General features: G+C 39.0%; 1 non-coding gene across 1 annotated transcript; it reads left to right on the top strand.

The window, feature by feature from the left end:
- The first annotated feature begins 8,528 nt into the window (after nucleotides 1-8,528).
- LOC132232100 (U6 spliceosomal RNA) lies at nucleotides 8,529-8,638 on the top strand. The gene has a single exon (XR_009452257.1). It is a non-coding gene; the product is annotated as a U6 spliceosomal RNA (small nuclear RNA).
- The last annotated feature ends 434 nt before the right edge of the window (nucleotides 8,639-9,072 follow it).

Genomic DNA, 9,072 nt, shown 5'->3' on the forward strand with positions numbered 1-9,072 from the left:
GGGGTGAGGCAGAGGTAGTTAGGGGCAATCAGGCCAATAAGGGAGCAGTTAGGGGCGATCAGACCAGCAGGGGAACAGTTAGGGGTGATCAGTCAGGCAGAGGTGGATAGGAGCAATCAGGCAGGCAGAGGTGATTAGGGGCAATCAGGCAGGCAGGCTGGCAACCAGTTAGGAGCCAGAGGTCCTGGATTGTGAAAGGTAGTCAGATATCCCTTGAGGGGTCCCAGAGTGGAGAGGGTGTAGGCTGAGCTGAGGGACAACCCCCATGCATGAATTTTGTGCACCGGGCCTCTAGTAAGACAATGAGAGGAGATAGATACACTATCTAAAGGTTCAAATTTCAAAAAGGAGATGACCGAGAGAGCATATCCTGGAAGTAGTTGACCCAGAAACTGCTAGGATTTTATCTTGGCCTATACTAACAAATATTTTGAATATTCATATATATTCATATATATCCTATCTAATAAAAGAGTAATATGCAAATTGACTGTCACTCCAACACACAAAGATGGCTGTCCCTATGTGGTCAAAGATGACTGCCCCCATGTGGACACAAGATGGCTGGCATGGGAGGGTAGTTAGGGGTGACCAGGCCAGCAGGGGAGGGCAGTTAGGGGCAATTCGGCCAGCAGGGGAGCAGTTAGGCATCGATCAGGCTGGCAGGGGAGTGGTTAGGGGTGATCAGGCAGGCAGGCAGGCGAGTGGTTGGCAGCCAGCAGTCAGGATTGGGCCTAAACGGGCAGTTGGACATCCCTCGAGGGGTCCCAGAAAGGGTGCAGTCTGGACTGAGGGACACGCCCCCCCCCGCCCCGTGCATGAATTTTGTATATGCTTAAATATGTGCTAATGTTTTCCGATATACTGTGACAACATCTAATTTCACATTTATATGTCATTTATAACAGTTTTACTTACCTAGGCTTATGTATTTAAAACCTTATACTTGGTATAGCCTTCGGTCTATATGTTTTCCAAGATGCAGAAATATCTTTAGCATACATTAAAAATCATTGTCATGGAGCAAGGATTTCCTAATCATAGCAAATTGAGGGAGTTTGGATAAAGAATCAGTTCCATAAATTAGGGATTCTAGAGGCTACAATTAACAGTATTCATGATTTAGAGAACAAAAGTTCTATTAAAACATTGTGCATAAAATGATTCCACCACTAATTCATGTTATATGATGATGAGAGAAATGAGGTGAAATAGAAGATTAATGAAAAAAAAATCAATGGTAATTTCTGTCTTCATACTAAATAAGAGTCAATTTGTATTATCACTATTAGCATCTAAGTGTAAATGGAAATAAGATCAGGTCTAGAGGGAAAAGTTGTGTTGCATTTTATGGCTCAATGTAGGCAAAGCATAGTGCTTAATTCCACAGCTTTACTCTATGGTGTGACCACACACTGTTTTCTCTACATATAGCCTATATATTCACAGACTCTATATATCAGAAAAAGGTGCTGCAGAAATATATTTCTTATTTAATTTCTACTATTCTTTTAAATGGCAGTTTGCAGAATGCATCTGGGTGTACAGCTAATGACCCATGAGCAATAAGCAACTGTTTAAGTAAAATGCACTGTGAAAAAGCTTTTACCAAACAGCATTTTAATATTTTAAATAGATTTTCCATTGCAAGCTCTTTGTAACTGGATTAGTTCTCTGATGTGTTCTGACAGAGCTGTGGTTAGGGATACTCCATTAACTTTGTCTGTCATCTTATTTTCCCGAGTATCCAGCAGAACACCCTTATATTTCATAATTTGTATTGCTATCAGTGCTGATTTGTAAATGTGCAAATTATAATTAACAGTGGCTACTACTTCTATTAAATATTAAATCATTCTTGCAGCTTATATTTTCCACAGCAGATGGAGCCCTGTGGTATGCAAATAGGCTTTCCTTACATCGTCAGCAAATTTTAACCTATATTTTAGCTTAAAGAATGCATTTTCCCCCATTTGCTTTATGTTTTCTGTAACATTTAGGTTAATATTTATTTACTGCAGATTCTCCTTCTACCAATAAGGATTTCATGGACTATTACATCCCAGCACTGTTGTTTTGTTTCTCTTCATTAAAAGGTCCTTAATCATCTAGCTTGCTTGTAAGTACGAGAGCTTGTTATTCGTTCTGATGCTGTAGTATCGCACAAGAAGCATTTAGTTATGTTTTAATATGTATAGCAGAAGCAAAAATGTTGGGTACATCATTAGTAGGTTTTAACTTGAAATCCAATCTGTGTGCACATCTTCGCCTCAGAATACGCAAAAGTATTTTAGGTTTTATATTGTGTCTTAAACATTCTATTAAATGTCATCAGCCGATTCAGGAAAATGTATTGCAAAAATATTAGAGAAGTATAAAATGTGTAAATGTAATAGATGCCTGGGACATGGAGAGGAATGTAAAAGTCCAACATTTATCAGGCACCCATAAACCACTAAGAAACATTGATAGAAAGCAACATTCTTATGATGTATAGTATCTTAAGCATGAACTCTTATTTCGGGTATTTATTGCAGTGCTGATATATTAGAAAACACTAATAATAATCCAGAATTATTGCAAACTTTCCTAACTGAGGATTCCTCGAGTATGAATATTTTGGTTGAGGACCCATTTCTAACTTTCTTAACAATGAAAGGATACATACTCTTTAAACCCTTCGGAATCAGAAGGTTGTTTCCTTGACAAGTTTTTAATGGCAAGTTAAGACTGTCAGAGAAACTGTAGAACTCAAAGGCATTAACTGACAAATTAAGCAAAGAGTAATGAAAACTTCGATGTGTTTGAATCATCATTCATTGAACTGTAATTGCCTTAGCAGCAGAAAATTAAATTGTAACAAGTAAGGGTCTTGACATTTCCCGCAATTTCTAAAAAAAGTTTGTGCACGCCATGGAGGCTCAACAGCAGTCACATGAAATACTGGATGTGAGTCTTTTTCATTCATTCATTAATTTTATTTATTTATATTTTGAGTCAGCCATTTAATAAGACACACAAAGTTATTGTAACAGTCTGCTTTTGGGGTTCTTTAACAGGGAAAGATTTGGGTCTGTAGCAGATGATGCAATTATAAGTAGGGTCATGTTCAAGGTATAGGGCCTATTGGTTTATGGAAACAATTAGAAATGACGTGCCAATTATATGCTCTTCTCTCCCCCCACATCCCGAGAGAGAAAGAAAGACCAGGGAATATGCAGAGATAATTATTTAGATTTTGCCTTTTCCCCTCATTCGGGGGTCCAGTTGAAAGCATAACAATTTATGTGTGACTGGCCAAAGAAAGTAATCTCCAGGTAGCAGGTTTCTTTTCCTTCCAAGAAAAATAATATCTTTGTTGTTGTAGTTGTTGTTGTTTTTAAATGGTATGAATACCAGAGGGAGTACAGACGACTCAGAAAGAAAAGCATAACTGTTTTTCTGTGGATCTCTTGTAGGAGTCAAAGCAGAGAGGACACAGAGGCTTCATAAAACAAAATTTTGGATCAATTGAAAGTTATAGTTATGGAACCCACAAGAACAGCCTTTCTGTGTGGCTTTGGAGATGGTGAATTTCCCAGCAGACAGTGCCTCAGCGTTGGGTGGGAAGCTGTGATGAATGTTTGAGTGAGAAAATATGTGTCTGAGTTAGAGCATCTGCTTTCACTACTTAGTTTTCAAGAGGGCACTGCGAGTCAAGGAAACGAGTGGGTTTTATCCTGGAAAGGATCCAGAGGAAATGAGATCTTCTTAAGAAGATAAAGGAAGAGCAGATTTCAGCAGTTCTGAGGGAGGAGCCGGGGGCGAGACTGAGAGGAGTGAGAACCCGCCCTGTTGGTCAGTGGTGAGCCTGCTCATCCCGGGGACCGTGCCCCCTCCCTCAGCGGCATGGTGACTCATTCGGGGTTCAAGATGAAACCATTTAAAATCTTCCTATTAAAACTGCATGTATTAAGGGGCCCTAAGAGAATGTCTCTGCCTCACATAGCTGTGCTTAACAGGGATTGCCTTGAGAGAAGGCCACCACAGACATTCACAAAGGCCTGGAAGAACTAGCCTAGAGGAAATGTGGAGAACAGAAAGGAACCGGACTCCCGTGGGGAACCACAGATTTACAGTTTAGGGCGAGTCTCCAAAGGAGACTGCATCTCAGAGGCAAGTGACTTCATTAACATTCATGAATCTTCAGAAGGAGAGGAGGGGATTTGGATACCTTTCAGAGGCCATATATATTTCTATAGCTTGAAAAAATACAACATAGGACCTAGTGCAACAGTGATGAAGAGGGTACGTGTTAATATACGAGTACATGTGGAAATCTGTCACACAACAGAGACAACCAGGCTAGTTCCTATCCCTTCTTTATTCAGGGGCTATAAGGATGGATGCATGGTGTGGAGTGGAGAGAGGGGGGACATGGGATACTTCTGGAAAAACCCCATAAAAGGCTGTTTTGTTTTGAGTTTGAATGTCTATAATAGGCTCTGGGACCTCTTACTACAGTAACTTCTCGTATTTGCTAAAGTCAGTGTCCTTTTGGGGTGCTATTTCCTTCTCTGTGTATCTTTGTATCTTTAGCCAATAACATTTACACAACCAGGTTAGGTCTCCTGGCTTTCTGCTTACTGTTTCCAATACTTACGTTCTGTCATCAAAGCTACCATGAGCCTAAAGTATAAAGTGGATAAAGTGGAATTCAAGGTTCTTTCATTCCCATTTTACTGGATCCTTCTTTCTGATACTACCTTCCCCTCACCTCCTTCAGGGAGCCCAATTACCTTCTCCCCCCGACCTCACCTCTCCTGACAGACCATCCTCTTCTTGGCCTCATCTAAATATGTACCTTTTGTGGTCTGCACCCTCCGGTTGTTAGGTTTATTTCATCTTATCTGATCAATTAAATCAGGCAAGATGCATTGAACGGATACAAGTCTTTGGGTAAATTTGCCTTTGTATAGAACTTTCCATTTTCCTTGGGCCCAGAGACCCCGTGGTTCGTTTCTCTCCCCATCGTCAGGTGAACTATGAGGGGCATTGGCTTTCTACATAAAGCCCATGATATTGTGTCAGGCCCCAAACCAATGCCTTCTTTTTTTTTTTTTTAATTAGTCTTGTAAAGTGTCCTCCAAAATAATGCCTTTTCAATATCTGTGGTCTTACACAAACCTAGTATTAGGCTTAATAGGAAGTAAATAGTAAATCTAAGTAAAATTAGCCTGTAAGTTATCCAGCTTTACAAAAATATGAACTCTCCTTGACTTCTTCATGTTCCTGGTGTTTCATTTGAATTTTTTATGGATTCCATTTTTGAAGCCCCTGAGCGTGTTTGTTATAGGCAAACACGTTCTCTGGAAAACTGACTTTAGAGAAATTCCATGCAAAAAGCTTTGTTTCTAGGGCGGGGTGGGGGGTGGGGGGTGGGGGAGAGTATATGATCCAATAAATTTGCAAAATGCTGTAGTTACTATGTAAACTTTGAAGATTTGCAATGACTAGTAGTGTAGTAAAGGCTCTGAGAAGTCCTGTAGTGAGAACACCCATTTGAACTTGTTTAATTCATCATCTTCTAAAGGTGTAATTCTTTTGTGCACAACATTCTGGGGAACTAGTTTTACAATTAACACAATTGCAGTAGAGGAGGCTGTAGACATCTGCCTGTACTCTAGTAACTTTAGTAGAAAAGATGGGAGACACTTTGTGATGGAAGATAAGGTAGGCAGTGCCTGTAAACTCACCCATTAAAAAACAAAACAAAAACCAAACACCCTCATTTATTTATTCATTAAAAATTTACTACCCAGTTACCATGTAAATTGGACTGAATGAGGAGTTGTGGAGCTCCCCTGAAAAACCTGATCCTTATCTTGGGGTGTCTAAAGGCATGTTGGGACACACATAGATAATAAAAATATTCTCAACTGCACATATGCCTCCACGATCCATGGTGAGGAGAGGTCTTCCAGCAGTCAAGTCTGGACTCAGAGCTTGCAGACAGTACTGGATGTTGATGACTACAACCTCTTCGAAGCCACATTTTATGCAGATGTCCAGACTCAGTAAACGAACAACCAAACAAAACATTACCTCAGAAACCTTTTATTCTTTTAAAGCCTTGAGCTGAAAGTGATGTTTTCTTTCTCTCCTATCGAGGAGAAAGCACAGGGCTTGGCCGCCGAGGACTTCAGTTTGAACGCTGCTTCTATCTTTTACAGCCTGTGGTTAGCTACCTACCTAGCATTACCAAGGCATGAACACTGAGGATCCAGTTATTAATATTTTCCTGGAATGAATCTAGGAGGATCCTGAGAAGATATAATGAACACAATTGTGTCCTTCATAAAGTATAACATTCTATACAGATGTTAGCTATTATTTCTATTATTCTTACTTTCATTGTGGACTAAGCAAAATAATGAATTAATATGCAAGGCATTGTCTTAAATACTTTCCATTTTATTCTCCCTTAATATTTACAATAACCTTCAGTGATAGGTTGTTCTATTTTACAGATGGGAAGATTGAGGCTTACAGAATTTAAATCATGGCTTTTAATAAAACGTCTGCCAATTTTCTGTGTGCTACATCTGTGCCATATTCAGCAACTTTAGAATTCATTCAACAAATATTATTAAGTACCTACCATGTGCTGTGTCTTATTTCAAGCTCTGTGTATGCAGTAGGGAACAAAATGGGCTATAATTTCTGTCCTTGTGAAAGTTAAATTCTAGTGGGGAAGAGAGACAGTAGACATACATATGAAAGCCATGTGGAATGTTAGAATAGGTGATGAGGGCTATGGAGGAAAATAGAATAGGACAAGAGGTAATTGGGAGTGTGTGGAGAAGGGGTGAAATATAATTTTAAATAGATTGGACAGTGTTGTCTTTTGAGATGGTGACTGTTGAATAATGATTTGCAGGGGGCAAGGGAATGAAATATTGGGAATATTAGAGATAAGAGTGCTCTTCTGGTCAGAGGGGACAAATAGTGCAAAGGCCCTGAGGTGTGCACATGTTGGGCATGTTTGAGAAACTGTGTCCAGTGGAACTGGCATGAAGTGAGCAAGGGAGGGGGTAAGAAATAGATCAGGGAGGCCGGAGTGTACAGGGCCTGCAGACCACCGCTAGGGCTCTGGCTTGCACCATTCATAGCGTGGGAGACATGGGAGGATTTTGAGCAGAGGAGTGACATAACCTGATATATATTTTAAAAGGATCGCTTTGACCATTTTGTTGAGAATACAAACAGTAGGGGTTAAAGGTGGAAGCAGGGAAATAAAAAACTGCTCAGTTCTGGTACAAAATGAAGTGAATTAGAACGTATTTCCAAATCTCATTTGGTGTACATTAAACTCGGTTAGTTCATTTTCCATATAGCAAAATGAGCAAGCTGGGGAGGCCTGTTTGAACACCTATTTATCTTGGCCAAATACTTTCTTCTAGCATCTTGAAGTCATTTATTTGGCCATGTTGGTGCTATAACCAAAATGAGTTTTTCTATAATAGTGACATAAATCCTGGAATTCCAATAGAAGATTGGATTAAATATAACTTTTTTGGGGGGGTGGGTGGGTGGTATATTCCAACTACTTCTTATCAAAACCAGTATAATTTCTTGTATAGATTGGGTAGTGATTTGAAAACATCATCTATTCAGGTTCTGTCTGAAAGTAGAATATAGATTAATAGTAAAATATCATTCGAAGCAATATCATTTTACTATGCAAAATTAGGATCAGAAGCATGATCTTCTGAAAACAAGGCATGGCATACTGACAGGAATTTGAATTAATTTTGAATAGCCATTGATCTTATCATCCAATCCTTAGCTTCAGATGCACACAATTGAGCCCGAATGGGAAATTTGATGCTGTTTTTCTTATTGAGGCGATAGAACTAGAAATCACATAAACTTTAGTAAGCTTATTTATGGATAGTCGAGTAACTTTATGGACCATGCTTGGGTTAATGATAGGGCAGACATGCTATTAAAGCAGGATACTATTAGTTAACCCACTGGTGATGTGCATTAGTGATACTTGAAAAGTTATACAGTAGCGGGGACTTCTGTAGTTTTAGTTTATCTCTCTATTAAGATTTGTAGGTATTTTAGATGAACTTATGATTCTCCCATTCACTCTCAGTGAATGACTCAGATCCCTTTAACCTACCAGGAGACATGCTAGAGAAGGCTTTCTGTTAATGAAACAAGACTGGCTTGTTTTCTTTCAAAATGCAACACAGTTACTTTGGAATTACAAGTCTGCTGTGTAACCATGGAGCATCCTCAGTTGACATACAGATTACACAGTTTATTGGAGATGTGAATCATATTTTCTGTATTTACTCAAGGGTTCACAGATTGGGACTCAAAGGGCAGCAAAGAGAGGAGACTGTTCAAGGAAGTGTTCGATTCATCGGAGTCCTTCCCCTTCATATCTGATTAATCTTTTGCCAACAATTGACCAATGCATTTATGGAAGAAATGCTCAGACAATGATAATCAATTACCTTTTAGAAATAACTGTGGTGCTTATCTAGATAGTACTTACACTAAAAAAATTAGAATGATAAAGAGAAGATTAGCATGGCTTCTGAGCAAAGATAACATGCACATTCATGAAGTATTCTATATTTGTAAACTAAACTTTTTGTGGTAATCATTTTGATATATAGTCATTAAGTTGTACACCTTAAATGTATACAGTGTTACCTCAAAAAAACTGGAAAAAAGAGAAATATTTGTGTTTTGAGGTGGGAAGGAGGACCAAAGGGTCAGGTAAGGCAGCCCCATCTTTTGAGACTGTAGTCAGAAATTTAGCAAGAAATTGAAAAATACTGTATGAAGCACATGTGTAGTTAACTGAAATCTGGCATCATTTTAAAACTAAGTGGTTAAGAGGGTATAAATGTTAGTATTCCGTTGCCATCCCTGCCACCACAAATCTACAGCCTACTATTTTCCTACCATACATTTCCTAATGATGCTTCTGTTGATAGAAAGCCCCAGTCATTTTTTATTAATGGATGCTGTGACTTCTTCCCACTCTCTTTCCATTGGCACAGCATTTAC

This window comes from Myotis daubentonii, chromosome 3 (genome assembly GCF_963259705.1).
Source record: "Myotis daubentonii chromosome 3, mMyoDau2.1, whole genome shotgun sequence".
Taxonomy (NCBI): Eukaryota; Metazoa; Chordata; class Mammalia; order Chiroptera; family Vespertilionidae; genus Myotis; species Myotis daubentonii.